Source organism: Antedon bifida, chromosome 2 (assembly GCF_963402885.1).
Source record: "Antedon bifida chromosome 2, ecAntBifi1.1, whole genome shotgun sequence".
NCBI lineage: Eukaryota > Metazoa > Echinodermata > Crinoidea > Comatulida > Antedonidae > Antedon > Antedon bifida.
The window spans coordinates 13,662,845-13,685,796 of NC_136227.1; the positions used below are offsets into that span (position 1 = coordinate 13,662,845).

A 22,952-nucleotide genomic window follows, 5' to 3' on the forward strand; every position below is an offset into this window, starting at 1 on the left:
TTTTAATTAGCACATAAAAAAGTATGTTGTAGATTGTTGAAAGCCCTAAAATAGCTAAATTTAACCCAACTAAAAAAGATATGAGTAGCAAATCAATAGAATTTAATAGGCTTGAATTGGTTCCTAAACCAAAAGATTTCAAGTTATAACAATGGTTCCAACTAAAATTTAACACAAGGCTGTAGGAGCAACTCAATTGTAAATATGATATGCTGCCATTGGTTAAATTTTAACAACTTAGGATCTTCAAAATTATACAGAACAATATACCACCAAAAATATGAAATCTTGTATAATATATGTGTACGTGTATATGTAATATATATTTTGTCATAATATTATTATGGTGTTATGGGCTTATGTATTTGCTTTAATTTAGGTTAGAAGAGCCCTTCTATCAAAAGTAATCCTCACAACCTTTCATTTCAGCATAGATTATTATCATAAATGATAGAAATATCCTCAAATTATAAAGAGCAAAGTAATCAAGGTGAAGGTTGATGATAGACATGATTCATATTCACAACTTATTTTTTTTAAATGTACATTTTTTTTTAAACTTATATCAACAAATGTTATTCCTGTTTTCTAACCTGCCTAATACTAAAATACAGTTAAATATTCAAAAGAAGTTTATGCTATGAAAAATGTTATTAGTATTCTATTGAATGTTATCAATTTATAAAAACATACTGACTATAATACCATTTAACTTTACAAACTTTGATGATTGAGGTGTATGCTATACCAGCATTTTTTATTTTACAGAGTAGTTAAATTATAATAATCAATAGCAAAAATATTTAAAAACGGTGGTGTAAAATTCATTTCACACTTTATTTCTAATGCAGCATTTTGCAATGAATTATGGAAAATAAATGTGTATATTATTGAATACACATATTAATGTTATGGTATAACAGTGTGTAAACAAGTAACTTGAAGTATACATGTTCTTAATACAAAAATTTGATTACAAATTGTAAAAAAAGAAGAAAATATGCATGTGTTTATAAAACTGTATAATATTCATCATTTCTATATTGACCTCACACACCAGTATTGTGTTATTCTATTCATTTTAAGAATGTAGGCCTACTACAGATATATTTAAAAGATGTTTGTTACAAGAATTGGTATTATTATAATATAACTAAAATAGTATAACATTAACATTGATACTACAGTAGTGTATTGTCAACTAAATTGATCTTCCCATAGAGATATTATATATGATTTTCCTAAAGTCTTATAGTGGTGGTAGCATCTAAATTCTAAAACAATAGTTTCAATTCATTAATTTATTTCACTGAAGGTTCAATAATTTTATTTGAAAACTGTGTGTATTACTTACCTCATTTTGTTGGTTAATATCAGCTCCACCATCAATGAGCTGTTTGCAGATGGCTGCATTACCTGCATCACCAGCAAACATCAATGCTGTAGTGCCATACTATTAAAAATATAAATAATAAACAAAGTTACAAAACATATTCCTTAATATCTAAACCAAAAAAAAACCAAAATGACTAATATTATTAGTAATAATCTTATAAATATTATTATTATTATTATTATTATTATTATTATTTATTGCCAAAAACCAGTTACAAACATACAAAAACACTGAAACTAAGGGAGTAGGCAGGAACCTAAAAGTGAACCTAATCACTATAACAAGGTTCTGTACTCCCAAAGTAACAACAAAGATATAAAATATCCTTAATTGATAACAGTTTATTATTTTGTTTTCAATGTTGAAAGATATTTTTCCAGTAACTAACAATCAACTTAAAATTATTATTTCTATAAAGCATTGTAAAATGTATTGTTTGTGTACACTATTTTTATGATCATGATCAAGGTATACTTCAGAACTATAAAACAGATTATACTAACTATATCATCTATAATCAATTTTATTTTGTATTGAAATAGTTGGGCAAAATGTAAAAGCTACTGTAAAAACAAAAGGTATATCCTACATATTTTAAACAATTTTAAAGGATTATTTTACAGTGCAATTATAAATCTGGACAATTTATTTTAAATTTCAAATTGTGTTGTAGCTGTTAATAAGACAGTTTTTTACTATTCAATTGCACCACTCCAACTTGTAATAGCCGTACTTGTTGATAATCATTTAGGCCTACTGTTTATTAGTGTGTGTTTTGTGGGTAAGCATTTCTATTTTATACACAGTATGTTATCATAATCATTGAAAGAATAACAATTATTATTGCTATTATACTATGTTATACTGACTGTAGTCAAGTACTAAAGAATAATAGATAAATTAGGCCTGAACATAACATACTAATTATGTGCCAGTTAAATGAACAAACATTTTTTAAGCTTTTAATGTGATTATTTGCCATCATTTATAATAAGTTTAATTTGTTGATTCAGTTTACTATTTATTAGTGTATAGTGATAGTGTGTCTTAATTATATATCACAATTATTATGAATTGTAATGTATACCATCTACCGGCCATAACCCAAATCTAATCTTAATGATTTCATTCACAACGTTTTCTTCTTGTGAAATTGGTTTGTTTATTATAACAGTGCTAACATATTTATAAAATTATCCCATAAGGTTGATTATTTAGTACATCCATCTTGAAATAAATGAATCCACAAAATCCCTCTTGATTCTCTAAAAGAAAGAGGATAAACATAGTTCTTGGTATCAATTTCTATAGTTTATTTACAATGTGCCTACTGTGTAGAGTTCACCAATAACTTTAAATATTTCAGAATCTGAAAGGGTTTCTCATATATTTCAAAAACACAACAAAGACACAACAAAGACACTGTAGTAATTTTTAAAATGTTGAGATTATTAATGTTTTAAGATTTAGAGTGTCATAAGGACTAAATATCAATCAATTTATTTGTAATTTAAATATTCTTATGTTTCCTCATCTTTATTGTTTCAAATTTCAGTATCACCAGGCAGTTTAAAATCCATGTTCTGTGCCTGTTGTGTTTATATAGTAAAAACAGTTCTTTCTGTCATGTTCCTCAACTTAAGCTATGTCTACACTATCACTTATAGACTATTTTGACAAAAAAGTGTGATGTGCCCAAATATGGTGGTGATTTGCCCAAATATGGTGTGATATGACATCATCTTGTGCATATATGGGCAAATCACATTTTTTTGTCACATAAAGTTTGATAGTGTAGACAGAGCTTTATAATGATCTATTAGTTCAAATTTTTTTTAAACATTGATATTTTTAGTTGTAATACAGTACTTACACATTAATACTTATACAGCATTTAATGTCATTTCAAATAACTTGAATTTAACTAAGTCTGTTGAAATTGATAATGTTTAATGAATAGTTTTTTAATTATGTTAATATTTTTATCATGTAAATATGTTATATTGTATTTTTATTTTGATTCTGTATTGGTGTTTTGATACACTGTTGGGTCTTGAATAATTGAATACAATAATAAAATAGCAATACTGTAGTAATAAAACAGTCACTAGTCTGGTGGTTAAATCTGTATACAACATGTGAGCTTGAGCTGATAGGGTTTGATTTCAGCCTCAAGAAGCAGTGGGTAGTGCACCAACATGTTGATAACTACTACAAGTAGTTTGTGTCAATATCTATATTAATTTGCATGATTGGTTCATGACGTATATTTTAAATAGGGAAAATGTTACAAGTTACAGAATGTGTCATTATTAACAATGGATGGGTATCTGAAAATTTTGAAATGAAATGTGGTATACGACAAGGATGTCCCTTGTCAGCATTACTATTTCTGTTGGTTGTAGAAACAATGGCAAGTAATCTAAGAAATGATCAACACTATAAAGGAATTTTGCTACCTGGTCCTATAAAAGAGGAAGTGCATATAGCACAACTTGCAGATGATACAGTATTGTTTGCAGGAAGTGAAAAAAGTATAAAAAGAGGTCTTTTCATTGTTAACAATTTCTGTGAAGTATCTGGTTTAAGCTTAAACAAGAACAAAACTAGTGCCATGTGGATTGGTAAAAATAGATTTAAAAAAGATAAACCATTTAATTTAAATTGGGTCACTGATCCTATAAAAATCTTAGGAATATACTTAGGTTATGATACTGAAGCATGTAAAGAATTAAACTGGGCTAAAAAATTAACAAACCTTGAAAAAGTATTAAACTCTTGGAAATCAAGGAATCTTACAATTTTTGGAAAAGTCATTGTTTTAAAAAGTTTAGCGTTAGCCTCATTAATATACAATGCATCCATAATTGATGTGCCTGAAAGTGTTATCAAAAGGATAACACAATTGTCTTATGAATTTCTTTGGAATGGAAAAACTGAAAAAATAAAAAGAAAAACATTAATTGGTAAAGTAGTTGAGGGTGGCATTAATATGCCAGATTTTGCTACTCAAGTTAAAACACTTAAAATCACATGGGTAAAGAGAATTCTTTGTAGAAAACATGTAAAATGGAAAGTACTTCCACTGTATTACATAAACAAGATTGGAAGTGAATATATGGTGTTGAATATGTCAAACTTAAATATAAGAAAGGGCAGTTTTTTGTTAGCTAAGATGCCCTTATTTTATTCAAATGTAATAAAAAGTTGTGCAGAATTTAATACAAATATAAACAGTAAGGCAAAATCTTATAATAATGTTATACAAGAAAACCTATGGGGTAATAAGGAAATTGTTTGTAAAAACACTACTTTGTTTTATAAAACATGGAGTAATGTAGGTTTCAATCACATCAATGATTTAGTAAGAATCAATAGACTAATGAACCCACATGAAATTTTATCAAAATTAAATGTCAAAAGAAACTGGCTTAGTGAATATGCTACACTTATGCAAGCTATTCCTAAAGGTTGGCTGGATTTAATAAAAAATTATAATGGAGATAGTGTTAAATTAAATTCAGATGATTATAAAATAAATAAGATATTTCAGATGAAAACAAAACAGATATATTCAAGTTTTATAGAAGGTATGTTTGTTGCTCCTATTACTATTCCCAAATGGGAAAAAGAAATTGATATTGAAATTACAAACTGGTTTGATATTTGGTCAAGAAAAGTAAAAAATGAGAAAAACAAAAAATATGCACAACTTAATTACAAATTGCTTCTTAAAATTTTACCAACAAATTTACAATTATATAAATGGAATATTAAGAACACAAAAAAATGTGAGTTATGTGATGTAACTGAGGATGAAAAGCACATGTTTTTCAAATGTAAAAGCAATGTCTTATTATGGAAAAAAATCAATGAAATATTTAAAAAGTTAGATAATAGTAACTGTTCTTTTGAAGAACTTGTTTTTGGGTCTGAATGCAACATAAAAAATAAGTTATACTCAATTGCTCTATATTCTATATATAAAATAAAAATATTGTCAGAATTAAATAAGTCAGTCTGTAAAAACTCATGGATAATGTTTAAAAATATACTTACACAAGAGTATACCATGAATGTATTTTATTAATTTTTTATTTTGAAGGTTACTGTAAATAAAGTAATTTGTACAAAAATGTAAATAATGCAAATAAAACAGAAAAAAGAGAGAAAAAAAAAGGGAAAAACAATAAAAAGAAGTGTAAAAAAAAAAGAGCATGGGAAATGCTATACTCTACAAGCAACTGGTTATTGAGTTGCTTTTGATTTTCCATATTTATTGATACTGTTTTCAGTTTATATGTAATGTAAATGTATAAATGATATCTTGCAGAGTTTTTTTAAGATGTAAGGGGAAACTTTATGTCTATGAATGAAAATAGTATATATTTAAAAAGATAATATACAAACATAATAAAATTGTTTATTTATGTTTTGAAATGAAATAAAGGTGAGTGAACCTCACAAAAGAGAAAAAAAAAAAAAAAAAAATGTTATTCTTTTTAATTCAAAGATATAAAAACATTCACTGGAAATAAGTCATTATACAGTAATTATAGCAAAAAAATAAACATTATTTATTCACATTACATTATATACATACCAACATTTAAAACAAATTGAACTAAAAATTATCTATATAAATCCTATAACTAATAATTTTATAACAAGCTAATAAATATTAATATATTATTTTGATGAACATTGAAGACAAACAGTGAAATGATATACATTGTGTATAGGATGTGAATAATATTCACTGAGGCTAAAACTTTCATAGTAGACCATGCTCACCAGGAGTATACCAATAAACAAATAAAGTGCTGTATGTTCCATAATCATTGCTTATCATATTGAAATGTTTTATACTTCAGTAAATAAAATGAATGAAAAAGTAAATTTTCAAAAAGTAAACAACAATTTTCGCGCCAGTCCTTTAGACAGTTACATTCAAGAGAACGGAAGCAATAGGAAACATTTACCATGCAGAAGCTTATAACAGATTACTAAGGCTGAAAAAAATGGGTATTTAGAAACACAAACTGGGCATGAGCACACCCCAAAGCACATCTGGTAAGAAAGTCTAAATGGGAATTTGTAAACTCAAACTGATATGTATGCCAGACATTCCCTTTGCAAAAAAGCCGTATACGAACGTATACGATTTACATACGTTTCGTATATGTTTCGTATAGGAAGTCCATTTCGTATACGAAACGTATACGTCAATTCGGAAGTTCCTGCCCGCATAATAAACATATACGAACCGTATACGATCATTTATAAACAATTTCCTAATAATATACGATCCGTATACGATCCGTATACGATACGAGTACGCGTGTATACAAACTGCATCATATTACCAAGCGAAAAGGGACTGTCCCTCTTTTTACAAGACGACGATAGCATACGTTTACGATGGCAGGAGCATCTTCCAGACTTCAGTAATTAGTGTACAATTTGGTTTTTTTTTCAGTCGGTATATGTACATTAAATTCCCTATGATGATTTAGTTCATAGTTTTCGCTAATGAAAAAAATTGGTGCTGTATTTTACAGACGTTATTTTTCTATCAAGCATAAAAACCCACCCAGGCTGTTCCGTCTTGTTTATCCCCTCTGCTATTTCTTTACCTTTGGTACGTTCCATTAATAAGTGAATCATACAAAATGTGCTGTAAGTAAGTAAGTAAGTAAAATCCATAAATTACGATGTAATAAAAATGTAGAATACATGTGGCTCCCTATTATATATATGGAATGATCCAAATAAATTCGCCCAAAGCGTGCCTGTGTTGTATTCATTTTCAATCATCATTGTTGTTGTCCAACAGGATTTTTTTTGCTACGGGTTTTAACTCGCCATAAAAAAAATAAAAAATGGGATGTAGGCCTAGTTACAGTAGGCCAAAGTAGATAGTAAATTCGATGACTTCTAGCTAGCTAGGCTATAGGCATATTGTAATTGTATAGATCGAACATGCAGTAAACTAGCTACTGCAGCAGCTCTAGTAAACTAAGAGTAACTAGGTCTGGGAAAAATACGCCAAGGAAAAGAGTCTGTGGTACACTCATTGTGAAAATAAGCTAGCTAGCTTTCCCCTATATATTAGATTTGGCTATATTGTATTATTTTAATAACATACTCTAGCTAGTAGTAAATCAACAACGGTGAAATGGAAATACAATGCATTATGGATATCATCGTTGCAGAGTTAGGGGGTGACAACAAAACATTCAAAAGCCAAAAATACAAAAAAAAAGAAGCTCCGACGCTTTAAAGCATTTTACTGTTTTAGGCTGCGGCATCAGAACTAATTGCTGTAAATTTTCTAGAGTTGTCACTGATGAATACAATTTAACATAACCTACATGTAACTTAAAAAATCCAAATGATAAATTGTACGCGAACGTAGTAAAACCAGGTAAATGTTAAATACATATTTTACATCTCCCTGGTAAAAAGGTACCCCACGCCCCCATTTTTATGCCTCCATCATTGACAGGCCAAGCGGTATTTAATTATATTTTTATATATTTAATTCGTAAATTTAAAAAAAATCGTTAATATAATTATGTGAACCTTTGTAACTTTTTGTTGTATATGCGCGGGCGCGAGATACTATTTAATAAGATAGGCTTTATTCATATCATATGTTGGAGTGGTAAACAACTAATATGAGCCTAGTTGCGAGGATACCGCCTCGTAACTACGTATTGACGTATAGACGTTTTACTATAATATTGAATATGTGTTACTTAAAAAAGGATGTAATAAATTGTGTACAATATTAGTAGCTAATAGTTTTTTTGTGCCCCCTCTGTACACACGGCTGCTGGATATTTGTTTATCATTTTAATGAATGTAGTAAGAGTCTAACTCCAAATAAAGATATAGAACACATTTTGAGAATTCAAAGTTTTGATCTTTTTCAAAAATCTGATAAACATGACTCATCTTTTTACATAATATACAGCATCAGCATGTACAATCTAATTTAATTGTCACACAATTGAATTAACAAAGGACAAGGATTTCAAATAAACTGTTACAAATAACAATTATGAATGAAATAGTTGGGGTATTGTTGGGTCCATGGGAAATCAACAATGTTTAGTAGACTTATTTAATTTGTTATTTACAGTTGAGGGTGGTTATTTTTTAAAGACATGTTTTATGATTTCTTAATCACCAAGCAGAAATACCGCTGAGATAAATGAAAGCAATTCAATCTCTTCGCTTAACCGGGAAAAAATTGAAATTCGATATAATTGTATTTACTATAACCACTAATTTTGTTTTTTAATTTTTTTCTACGGAAGTGATCAACTTCATATTCAAAATCCGATTGTATTCATCGTTAAATAATAATAATTATTATTATTATATAATGTTAATGTACATATCAACACATCCCACTTCTGTTTTGGATCATGGTTTTCCTCTTCGGCATTATTTGCCAAATTATTGTTACTCCATCTCCATGCTATACTACAACACATGTCGCGGAATAATATCGCTTAACATAAACGATGTAATTTGACCACCCAAAGCTTGCACGTGGTGTGACGAATTGAGAAGATCGAACGACGTACCCGATGATATGCATGATTGGCCACCAGAGAGCCGAGTCGACCACGAGTTGCAACTGTAGGCAACCGAGCGACGCTCGGTCGTCGTCGGCGGCTGAACTTACTGACCTCTGTCATATTTTATAAAGGAAAACTGCAAACAACATCGTGAAAATGGCCCCTTAATTGTCTTGTCCTTTCTAGGCCTACCTAGTAGTAGTATACCTGTTTAGCGTATTTTATAGACTTGCGAAAAACGTTGTTTGAATTGTATCGGTAGCCTAGGCTATCTAATAAATAGAAATAAATATGGTCTTATGTCCTAGCTCCTACTATACTAATAGACTAGTGGCCGGTGCTAGCTAGGCCAGAGAGCCGGCCTACGTACGTATTTGTTGTAATGACAATTAAAATGTTTTATTTAGCTCTATTCTACTTATTACTACTATTATAATTTATAAAATGGACTAGTTTGTTCGTATATGATTCGTATACGTCCCGTATACGATATTCTTATCATGAATAAACAACGTATACGTTACGTATGCTAAACGTATACGACGCCAACTCTTTGTGGAGCAACAGAGTGGAAATAATGTAAACAGTGAAATCGTATACGATCCGTATACGTCGTATACGTTTTCAGCGTATACGAATCGTATACGGCTTTTTTGCAAAGGGTTAGTTTGCAAGACCTATGTTCAATAAACAATGACTTTGTTTTGGCTGTCAACATAGAGGCCAAGTACAATTACCGTCATATATATCATTGAATAATGGTCAAAACAATCCTTCCTCTATTGTAAATATTTTTGGCGAATGGGGTGTATATAGATGACAATTGTTTGATTAGTGTGTGTGTTTGTCGGCTCATGGAAAATTAGAAATTTTTTGTTTGGGTATGAGTGGGTCACTCAAACCTTAGGGAGTAATGCCACTCAGAATGCATAGTACTATTGTCTATAGTAATTCAAACTATATTTATGTTACACAAAATGTTTACTACTGATTTTTTAAACAAAAATAATTGATAATAAATCTTTATTTCTTAAATTAATAAATAGAATATCAATTTATAAAATTTAATGAAGAAAGAACAATAATTAAAACTGTTATCTCAGAAAGTCTTTTTTATGGTAAAAAATTGTTTTTTGTTGTATTCATTGTTGTCTGAATTGGAATTGATAAAGTTATTAGCAGCAGTTACTGGCAGTACATGTAGTGAAACAGTATGTGTACCAATTTGTCTGGCCAATTTATCTATATTTTATTTTATTGTGGTTATCAACCACATTGTGTATTCATACTTTATAGGGTATTTAGATACGCAAAGAAAAAATAATGTAAAGCTTACTGTACATTATACAAATGGAACATATTTTTGTTGAGTAGATAATATTTAAACATTACATTCAATCAACTGCTGGTGTGAATGATGAATTAAAGTATGACATTTCAACTTGAACAAATGAAATATTGAGAGGTTTTATGATAGTATGTCCACACTAATAGCGTGCACTATAACATTTTGGAAAATATCAAAACATAGAGGGCACTATTAAAAAAGAAAAGATATTAATGTATATAACAGTATAAACATGGGTATTTCAAAGAATGAAAATGCGGTGGCAATGGTATAAAAAAGCAATGATGTACAAAATGTGTACAAAGAGTCTTAATTTCTTAAATTTTAGTATATACTTTTTAAACTATAAGATAATATTGAACAATTTGTGATATTATTACAGTAATTAGGCATACAACTAAAATTATTCACAGCCTACTGTGTTAATTAAATCATTAAAAATACTACATATTAAACTAATATTTTTTAGTACATATACAGTACAGATAATTAATACTGCAACCTTTGGACGCGTACACTATGTTTCGTACGCATGGCAACTTCATAGGTTTCGCGTGGCGTAATCTACGCAAGCTAACATGCTACGCGTAGGCTACGCGTAGACTACGAAGCGATAGCTAGGAGGAGAAATCCCAATGTTCAGATTATTGTGTACTGTGCTGCATGCACCAAACACGGAATTTGGATACTAGTTTCATCAAATTTAAAATGCGAGTTAATTCTGTGAAGTAATAATAAATGTATTAATATTAGTATTAATTACTGTGTGTTGTGTTTTAAAATGCGACATTTATTTTTATGAAAGAAGAACAAGTGTACGTCTACAGTATCGGCCAACGTACGCTAAGGACGGTGGTCGTTGTCTGTTTGTGTGAAATGGCCTCCGACTAGGCCTAGCTAGCTAGCTAAAAAGGTAGGGTTACCTACCGACAGTTTAATTTTAAAATAAGTGGTACGCCTAGCTAGTACTTATAGGCCTAGTTAGTAGTAGTACTGTATGATAATACATACTGTGTACAAGCGTTAAATACGATGTACATGGCGTGAAAATGTGAAATAATGTGGTATAGCCTATAGTAACAGAAGGATATTTCCTCAATAATGAGTGAGTGGCCGAGCGGTTAAGACAGTGGAACCGTAATCACGTAGCCATAACATCGGCAGGGGTTCGAGGCTCACTCACTCCATGGTTCTGGTGGTAGAACGAGTCTTCTCGGATAAGGACTATAAACCGTAGGTCCAGTGTACACAACTTGCTCGTGTGCACTTTAAAGGTGTATTGTCCCTTGAAACACAAAAAAATGAAGGTCAGAATATTCTAAATTTAAATTGGCCATATCAAAGTAATATTAAAGTTATTCACTTTAAGTCGAAAATTCGAGCCAAAAACAACAATTTTACGTAATTAACAGGTAAATTAACTTGATTACATTTCTTCTGGAAAATCATCGTGAGCTAAAGTAAACAAAGATTTCAAACCATGATTATACATTATGCATGATGCTAATTAGGATTGTTTACAACTCATCACGGTTGAGAAGGTGTTTTCACACAGATCGCGAGGAAGTTTTATGATTATGCATACAGAGTAGCCAAATAAGCGCGTTGCATTATGAGATATGTTTTGATTGAAAACTTTGACTGGAAGTCAAAGTTATTTTTTGAACCAAAAAACGTCTGTATTTCAGTTAAATGATTTTTTTTTCAACTAATTTTTGGTGAAAGTTAATAACTATTATAATACTTCAAAATGACCCACTTTTTTTCGAAATCTTTTATTTTTTATTTTTTTGGAATTTGACAAAGGGACAATACATCTTTAAAGAACCTAGTACATCTTTCGAGACGAGTAGGGGGTTACCCCGGTGTATTAGTACATCACAACCACTGATCACCAACTGGGCCCTCTGGGAGATCAGTCTTTGACTGAAGAGGTCACCCAGTATAAAGATAAAACAAACAAACAAAATATGTCAGTTTTCGCTGTGTAGCTGCTGTTACCCACGTGTGTGTATCGCGCAGTACTACACTACTGTCTGAACTATGTTTGTTTATACTAGACTATATAATGAACGATGTTTCGTTTTAAAATTGCGTTTAAATGAAATATTACGCTTATTTAGTACTATGGGATAATATGGATTGTTTAAATACTGTAAATGTCAAAATAATAGAATACAAGTAGGTACGATATTTTTGTTCCAACGGAAATCAAGACGGATCACTCCATTCGTAATTCATTCGCCCAGTGTGTTTATATCCACGTGTTTATGATCCGCGGATGGATACTCTCTCTGAGCTGTACTTGTTATGTTTTGTTTAACCTTCAATTTAGTGAAGTTGAACTTTTAAATAAAGTCTTGCATATTTTAAAATTTTAATTATAATTTATTTTTATTTATAACTAAAATAACATTTATTTAAATACTATCTAATTTATTATCTCGCATGACTAAAAATCAAAACAACAAGATCAGGCAAGCACATGTTATGTGTCCTCCGATCCTCCTCCTCTTTGCTGATGACGATGTTAAACGACCTGTAACTTGACCCTCCACCGATCCTCTGTTGCAGGTTGTTGTTACAATAGCTGCTAACAATGGAGTTTGATGTACAGTTACGACAGTTTCAAGCCTGGATATTTTTTTTTTTAAATGAAATATACTGACGTACTGTATTACTATTAATTACTTATAAAAAATTAACTTGTAATTTGAGGCCTACTACTAATACTATTACTAGTAATAATGGAAGGTAGCCATCATAACGGTCCGTCATCAATGAATTTTGTACAATACTGGCCGGCGATTATTTTATTTAGAAAATTTTGTTTAATGATGATGATATTATTGTATTGGCAAAATAATCGTATCATTTCTATTTATTCGAACTTGTCATAGCCTGCTTATAGTCGTCGACGATGTACGTGTACACAGTTACACGGTGACAGTTGAGTTTGGGGAATTCCCACACACAGTTGATCACAACGTAGGCTACGAATGCTGCGCGTAGCCTACGCACTACGAATGCTACGCCACGCGTAGACTACGTTACCTACGCGTGGCAAAAGCTGCAGTAGTTTTTATCTGTACTGTACTTTTAAAACAATATAAACAAGAAATAACTATTATTACAAAGAAACTAAAATATTCACAGACTAATAATAAGCAAAACTAATTTCTGTTGTGTATGGTATAATAAATACTTAAAATAATAAATTCATTACTTTTTGGTATTTTATTTAGTATAAATATGATTATTTATAAAAGCATAATATTATTAAACAATAAACTTGTTTTGATATTAGTCAAATGATTATCCAACATGTTTGGTATTAATAGAAAATTAAACTGTTTATATAATTAATACACAGCCATACTAGCCATAATTAAGTCTATAAAATGTAATCAACCATTTATCATGAAAATTTAGTTTTACAACTATACTGTTTAAAACATAACAGTGTACAGCCTACAGAGGCTCTCATTTTCATCATTTTTTCATTTCTTTCAACCAAATATTCATTTTTAAATTTCAAGACCTAAAATCAGGCAAGTGATCAAAAAAATAAACGAAAAAAACATTACACTATCTATAGAAGAACGTTGTTAATTCATTTTGAGAAGAGTTTAACAAACTAGATAAGATAGATAAGGGTTAAGATACTTCGGTTGTATCAATGATTTATAGTTCCATGCCCTGGAAAATAAAATCAAGAACATTTAACTGATACATTCAATCAACTGCAGATGGTGCCAACTTTAATGCAATTCACCTGATATTATGCACCAAAATGGAAAAATGTATGAAAGCTAAAATGGAAGAAAAGCACTCAACATGTTTGGTTTTAATTAATCATTCTAGAATGTAATAGTGGCAACAGTAGAACTATATTATTGAGTAAACTTCCATAGCAATTCTGCTAAACAAACTATTTTACTAGCTATACTTTAATTATTATTTATTTTTTACCTCATTGCCATCCCCAGATTAAATGAACAAAATGCTTTATATTTTAATATCAATTTTTAAATAAATTAAATAAATTGTCATTGTTTGAAATTAATTAAATTTATTTTATTCAAATCACTAAATCAAATTCCATGTGTGTTTCAGTATCGACTGTCACTCAAGCTCAACTTCGGTGACAAACATTTTAGATTGTGTTCCATATCAAATGCCCATTTGCTGGGTTGTTAATGCAGGTGGGGGTCTTTTTACTAGAAAATGTGTGGTGGTGGTGCTGATAGGTTTCAGAGATAGGAACCTGGTAGGGTGCATGGATGAAAATTTGATTAAACACCCTCTTTTGAATAATATTACGTCCCCATAGAACATCATCTGGACAACCCTCCCCTCTCCTCCTACTATTTCCTTGAGTAAATGCCCCACCACATACATTGCATGCCCACAATATTGCATTTACAACATAATTCTATTTGTAGTAGAATTCATTGATTGACTAATAGTAATTTCCTTGCATAAAAAATAAATAATTCAAATCCTGGACATAAATGAAAAGTCTTTAACAATTTGGCTTATTCAGTCCTTTCCTAACTATGGTGATAAGGGTTGCCAATGACAATCCCTTTGTTTTATTATCAAATCTATCAATAAGTGTTAACAGAAAGGCATTCAAACAAAGTTTTATCTCAGAGAGATATCAGGAAAACTAAGTTGTATTTAGCCCTTAAGAAATTTTGAAATTCATCAGGATATAAATTTGATAGTATGCATATGTTTATAGCCTGTGATATTATTACAGTTAGGCCTAATCAGGTATAAAACTAAACAAATTACCAGTATTGGTCAACTCACTTGCACTGCAACCAAAGTTTTACACCAAGTTTTATTTTTTATTTCTGTTAATTATTTTTCTTTTATAAAAAGCAAAATAATCACCGTCAAGCACTTTGGTTTTTGTTGAACAGTACACTTGTACTGAAAGTGCGAACAAAAAATTTAAAAAATAAATAAATGATGAGTGAGGGCACTGTGTAATATAAAATGTATAGGCCCTTGTAATGTATTATGGAAAAAATAATTACAAACTAAAAATGGGCCTAATGGGTCTATATTACATCCTTTAATATAATTGCTCTTCACTATTTAATGATGAGGAGGTGGTGGACGGAGTTGGTAGTGTGTTGACAATAAAAGAGTGTATAAAAAAAAATATAAAAAATGACTAAAACATCATACTAAAATATTCAGTACAACTAGAATCTTTGATTATTATAAAACATAGGGATTATAGGGCATAAGCGACTTGTCTAAAAAACAATTTGTGAAAATTGCACTTTTAAAATACAAAATCATATGTAAGAACAATTGAAGGTTGTGAAGTGTTTTTGTTAAAGATGTGTTGTCCTGAAAAAAAAATTTTGTTGTTGAATGTGCCATTTTAATGTAACATAATACTAATAGTTATCCATTTTGACCAAAAATTTGATCCTAAAAAATGTATTTACCAGAAAAAATTTTCAAATTAAATATTTTAATGAAAAAATTGGGCTGCCAGCCAATGGGTTTTTGGTTGAATTTAACCATTTATTTTGTCATAAGTGAAAACAATTTTTTTTCCCTTTTTTTTTTAGGAAGTGATTAACTTTATTTAAACCTACAAAATAACATATTCAAAATCTGATTTAATTAATCTTCATTTTTCATGATTTTGGGGACAATACACCTTTTGATTAAATACTGTTTAAAAAAATAATATTAATTTAATAAAATGGTCAAGGCACTATTGTTATTGTAAATGTTTTATAAAGTATTTCAAATGGAAATTTATGACCATAGCGTGAAAAAACATAATGTATAGCATTATGTATTGATAATAATACACATTAAAGATTATAATTTCAATTAGAGCATATCACTATACACTGTTGCTACAAAAACTGATATTGTTTGGCACACAGTAACAACTATATTTAAGCCGAATTGTCAAAAAGCACTAAGTGGAACAGCAACAATATTAAAACATAGCAATGCTATAAAACGATAAAGTATACAACGATTAGTGAACAATAGAAAAAGATGTGTTTTAAAATATTCCATGTGTTTGTTATACAAAATGAATAGCAAACTTGTTTTTATTGTGCACAAAATTTAGATAAACTTGAATGTCGCCCTCTATAAATTTTATATTTGTGGAATTTAATTAACCACAAATATTTTTTATCAATTATTTTGGAACATTGGGTACAATTAAATTGGTACACAAAAAGAGTTGGAAAATCATTTTGTGGTTTATATATTATTGTAACCACTAAACACTAATGCAAAAGGAAACTTGATCACTTGTAAAACAGCTTTAAAGGTGTATCATCATCACTACCAGATTTTATATTGAGAGTCTAAATCACTGATAATCAGTTGCACTTGTGTTGAAAATTGGTATAGTAAAGTTTTGAACCAAATTTTGTTTACCCCGTAAACTAACAGCATATTTTCATTTCAATTGACACTGACAGCGCTAATTTTATCACTATCTTTTAATAACTTATATTTATTGGCATCTTAATTATTTTTAATATTAGTATTAAGATCAGGGCGGTATTTAGTTAGACTCAGAGTGGTTTCAGTAAAAAATATATCTTCCAAGGAAATTATCAAAAACTTTAACTGGTTAAAGCTGTCTGCATCAACAATCTGGTAGATAGGAAAGTACTTATGTACTGTATATTAAATTAGTAAAATGCTTAAATTGTTTAAAAGGAGGTGAAAAGAGAAGCTTTTGCCTCACTTGAACAGCCATGTTAGGTTTTATCACTGTGTGAGTAGTACAACATGATGCCAAAAATATTATATTTTATTAAAATAATCAACTTTAAACTTATATTCTAGAGTATCAGATTAATTATTATTATAATATTGCTTATGTATAAAAAAAAATAAAGCAGTCTCCATTTTATATTTCTTTAGTAATTTTGTATTTAATACTTTAAAAACTATAATTAGGATAGAACAATTTGAATTGAATATTATTACAGTAGGCCTATTTAGTTATAAACCTAAACAAATTACCGGCCTAGTATTCATTTATTCATGGTCAAATACAGAAAAATATGTAAATTATTTTTGTTTGTTCAAAGTTAAAAATTCACATAAAGATATAAAAATGAGTTAAAAAAGGTTAAAATTTGGTAAAATACAGATAAAATAAATTGTTTAAAATACAAAATACAAGCAAGATTGGTGTGTGTAAGGGTATAGCATAAAATGATCATGTATGTAAGTTTCATTGAATTGACTCATTGCAGTAGTGAGAAACGAGTTTCTTATCCTATTGGTTTTCCATCTTGGGTACACTAAACGCCCTGACTTACTAAAGACAAGGTAATGATAAGGAAGGGTGATACTCATCAGACATAATTACTTTTTACTTATGGCACTGTTAACAATATCTTTAGCGTTCTCTTTAGTTCCTATTATTCTATAAGCTGTTTTACTGATTTCATTAAAATATTTGATTGTATAGTATTAAAAGAGGACGAAAAATCTAGAAATAAAACCCTAGCATAAGTATTTAGCACAATCAAGATGAGCAAGCAAGTTATGTATTAATGTAGTAATAGATGTTCATAAACACCAAGCTAAAAAAAGCTATCAAAACTAATTTTTTATTATGTAATTGAATAATAAATACTCATTTCAATAATAAATATTCAATTCATTTTATCTTAATTTTTTTAAACTTTAAAGCTAGCATACCAAGATACAGACACCAGCACAAGACAGAAAAACCAACAAAGTGATATATCACTGTGTGTGTATCATCCATGTGATACCAACATATTTTATGTTTTTATCCACTTTCGAATAATCAATAATCAGTATTTTGTTTCACATGCTTAGAATTATTTACAGGGGTGGTAGCAAGACTATCTTAAGGGGATTGCTCAAATGTCCAGGGCCTTAGCCAGGATCTTAAAAGGGAACAGGATTTAAAGCAAATTTTGTTAAATGACACATCTAGATGGCCGGAAATTCATAATAAATTGCACCTCTAATACACCGGAAAAGACACTCCAAAGCATGATAGGAAACAGAAATATGATCTATTTTTTCCACCGGTACAACACATGCAACTAACATTGAAACAATAGGATAACATTTTTTTTGCATTTTCAATGTGAACGTCAGGGGGAAGTTCCAATGAAGATAATTCTGATACGGTAATAAATTCTAATCATTATAATCAATTAATGCAAATCAATTAATATTATCAATAGCTGCTGCTATAAATATTGAGCAAAATATTAAATTTTATTATTTTGAAATAAATGCTAAATCTATATTATAAGTGAGAGAGTTTGTACGTTTGTTTGTCTGTTCGTTCGTTATACAAATGTTTGTTACTGCTCGTAACCTTACATATCGGGCATCAAAATGACCGGAATTGTACCGGGAAGGTTCTAAACTACATTTGAACATCATCTGCAATCTAGGATCCAAGTTAGGGGCCAAAGTGTGGTCAAAATGGCCCACTTTTCTCCACTTTCGATGTTTGTTCGTTATACAAATTTCTGTTTCTGCACGTAACCATACATATGGGGTATCAAAATGATCGCAATTGTACCGGGAAGGTTTTAAACTACGTTAAAAAAAGTCCAGGGATTTGGTGGGAGAGGGGGGAGGGGGTTGAGAGTTGGGGTTCAGGGGATAGTGGGGATTTTGCTTAGGCTAGGGGTAGTAGGCTATCAAATTGACCAGAATTGTGGTTGGAAAAAGTATTTTATTTATTCCCTGGGAAGGGGCTGGGAGTTTGAGGTGGGGATGTAGGCCTATCACCATGACCGAAACTGTACTGGGAATGTTTTAAACTACATTTGAAAACTGCCACTGAGGGATTACGGGTTGTGAATGATGGCTAACTAATATTTGTATTGGAACCGTCTTAAACACATCACCCAGTATCTGGGGTGTGTTGGGAGGGAGGAGGAGCGGAAATACTGGCCGAATGAAGTAGCCTATATGATTGGAATTGTACTAGGGAAAGTTACTACATTTGAACTGTCCAGGGAAGGAGTTAAGGTTTGTTGATTGTGGCTGGGATGGTGGGAGGAGAAAGAAGGGTGGGGGACCGCATTATCAAAATTAGATATTTTAATTATCAAACAATATGACACCTATTCATTTACACACTTTACAACGTACTTAAACTATAGGCATATCATAGCTATGTATATCCCTCTCATTTAGACGCTAAAGTTGAATTGAATTTGATTTGCACTGAGAAGAATAGGGAGATAAATTAATTTTGAAACCAGCCCTGGGTTAGGTTTGGGCTATCGAAGAGGTAATTCAGTAATATTTTAATCATTAGCCAATATGACACCTATTTATTTACACAGTTTGCAAAGCCATGCCTATCAGCTGTGTATCCCCTTCCTATTAGGAAGCTAAAGTTCTTGGAAGTAATATTTGTACTGGGAAGAATTTATTTTTAACAAATCACCCGAGTGTTGGGTGTGATTGAGGTGAGTATATGGAGTTACTGGCGTCCAGGGGGTTATGGCGGTTTTATACTAATTTTGAAAGCCGCCCTAGGGCGGGTATAATTGCTAGTAAGTCATAAAACCACAATTTCCAAAATTCATTTTCATTTATTCACTATTATAAACTGTACAATAGTGTTGCTTAAATCACACTCCAAAAATCGAAAATACAAAGATAGGAATATAAGAAAGCAAAAAGTTTTGAACGTCCGTAAAACTATGAAAACAAACCAAAACAAACAATTAAATCAGATTTGAACCAGCTACGGGCTTTGCCTTTAATATTAATATCGTTTCTTAGTGTATTTAAAAGTGTAGTATAGGATCTACAGTGTGGAACATTGCTGACATGTCTAATGACTACACAAGACTCAAACTCATTAAGGATATCTGTTTGCACAGACGTTTCAGTACAGCTATGTGCAATTTTATAGGCCGATTGTGGTTCGTTTAAATTATTATTCAGTAGTTAAACAATTTAACTACAGAACTCTCTAGAATAGAAGTAGGTACCTTGAAACTGGCTTAAGTTTGTTGATATCAAAGGAAGGTTTCTTAATTAAAGGATTGATTGCTGTTATGTTAATTCAGATGGTATGAGCAACAAATATGAAAATTGGACTGTGTGGTGGACCTTTTGGCGAGTACTGCCCATGTGCTCTGATTTTAAAGTTAAAAAAATTCAATATGGTTAATCGTTTTTGTAGTTCCCTTATTTGTGATTTTATTTACCATAGAGCTATATACCTCACATAATTTTCCATTCCTTATGAGGGACATATTGGGACCACAATTAACTGGATTGACCATTGTTTCTAGCAGTGTGATTGTATTAATATGTCTTGATTTGACGTAATGCAGCTGACATTATTACCCCTGTCTAACTACATAATTTGCTTTAAATCAAATTATATAGTAGTATAATAATTGCAATGATATTAATGCAGGATATAATTGCAATGAATTAACTGAAAATACTGGTAAGCTATTGCACGTATTGTGCTCCTTCTCTTATAGAATTGTTTAATGGAAATTATTTCAACTGAAGTATGATCATAACTTTAATAATGATCATATACACTTAATTTAAAATTACAATTTAAAATCAATTATGAATGATTTAGCCTAAGAATATTTTTGGGTTTTTTAAAGAGAATAGCAAATCTCAATTTAACTTATTTACATTGCAGAAAGTAAGTATATCAAGTGTAAACAAACTTAGTTATGATTTTACCGGCATTTGTAAATAAGAAAGTTTGTAATTAAGAATTCCAGTGCGTAGGTGGAAAGTTTAACTGTATATAATTATTATTTTTGACATTTATGTTTAGCTTTGATCATTTGACATTGCTGCAAAAGGGCATTTTTAAATTAAATAAAAGAAAGAACACTGACAGATACATAAGCTGTAGTATATATAAATCATAGAGTAATAACATATGAAAGATAAAATCAATAAAAACAAAATGTTAATTAGTTTCACATTTCCTTTATAATCAAATTTTGGAGATGGATGACTTTTTAATCTATTAGCTAACATTGTATATTTTAATGGTAATAAAAAAAATAAAAATGAAGCATTTATTACACACTCTAAGGTATGTAAACACAACTGAACTGTAACACCATCTTTCACATATTTTGTACATTTCTCAAATAAAAAATACAAAATTCAAATCCTGAAACATAACAAAAACAAATTTGGCCTATTGAGTCTTCTTTAAAACTGTCTTTAACCATGGTGATATAAACAAGGGTTTGCAATGACATTACCTTTGTTTTACTGTCAAATTCATCAGAAAGGCATCCAAACAATGTTTTATCTCAGAAAGATGAAGAAAACTAAGTTTTAGATTTAGCAGACAAGTTTTATTTAGCACTCAAATTTAAAATTGATTAGGACAAATTGTTATAGTAGGACATAGGAAAATTTTAGGAACATTATTTCTTTTAAAAACTTCATGATAGTAATACACGACAAACAAATCATTATGTCAATCTTGTGTTTAGTTTTAATAAAGTTACTAAGTATGAGACTGATTAGAGGCCTCAAATTTAATGATTTTCACATAATAGCTAAAATTAGAATATTATTTACTTATTTAAAAAATATTGGATCATTTATTGACAAAGTTGGGTACATTTTGAAAAACCTGACTTTAAAATAAATTAAGAGGCCAGCCAGTTACCAATTGCAGCCATTGAAGAAATGCATAATTGTTTTCATTAATTCATTATAAATACTGTATTAAATATTTCTTTTTTGAAACCAGTGATCATCGACTGAATTTTCTGAAAAAATTACATATAATTATATTCAATCAACTTTCTTTTTTTTTTTAAATAGATAGCTGTTGTTGAAAAACACCAAGATCCTAATTTTAAATTGAAGAATATAATAACATTGCATAAAATAAGATAATAAATGTTTTCAAATAATGGCATGCTTAGAATGTTTCACAATTACATATAAATGAAAGATAATATATAAATGAAGTCAAAGAATAAAACAAACTAGATTTAATTCGTCACTATGACGAATTATAGGTTATATGCATTGATTTAAATAAAGATAATTGATTTTTAAAAGATATTTTGATTGATTGATTTTCTCAGAATCTTTAATTATTTATAATATATGATAGGACCTTGCTAACGCGAATACAATAGCCGGTATCACAATCCGATCAAAGATCCCTCTGCGTATAATGTCATAAACCACATTTGTTATAATATATTATATTACATAATAATAAAGACATGTGTATAATCTATACACTAAGAAATAAATTTGAACAAACAATACGGATAATAAAAAAAATCTTATTTCGTTTCCCAAGGTTAGACTCGATCTCGGTACCTTGAATGCCATAGACACGAGCACAGACCACCGAGCCATATACAACTGACTAAAAGTTGTAGAAAAATTCCTCCGTGTATTTACTATGCAGTAACCACTTTGGTGCAGATAGATTATTACATACCGCAATGAATTATAATTTTTTACTATGATGACATCTCTAAAAATGTTTAAAAATGATGCACTGTCAAACTATATACTTTTAACTTTAATATATGAACTTTTGAAGGAAGAAAGTTAATGTTAAGTT

General features: G+C 29.8%; 1 protein-coding gene across 1 annotated transcript in view; it reads right to left on the reverse strand.

The window, feature by feature from the left end:
* The window catches only part of LOC144835454 (uncharacterized), a 208,751-nt gene that overhangs the window by 135,434 nt on the left and 50,365 nt on the right, over positions 1-22,952 (reverse strand). The window lies entirely within an intron of this gene.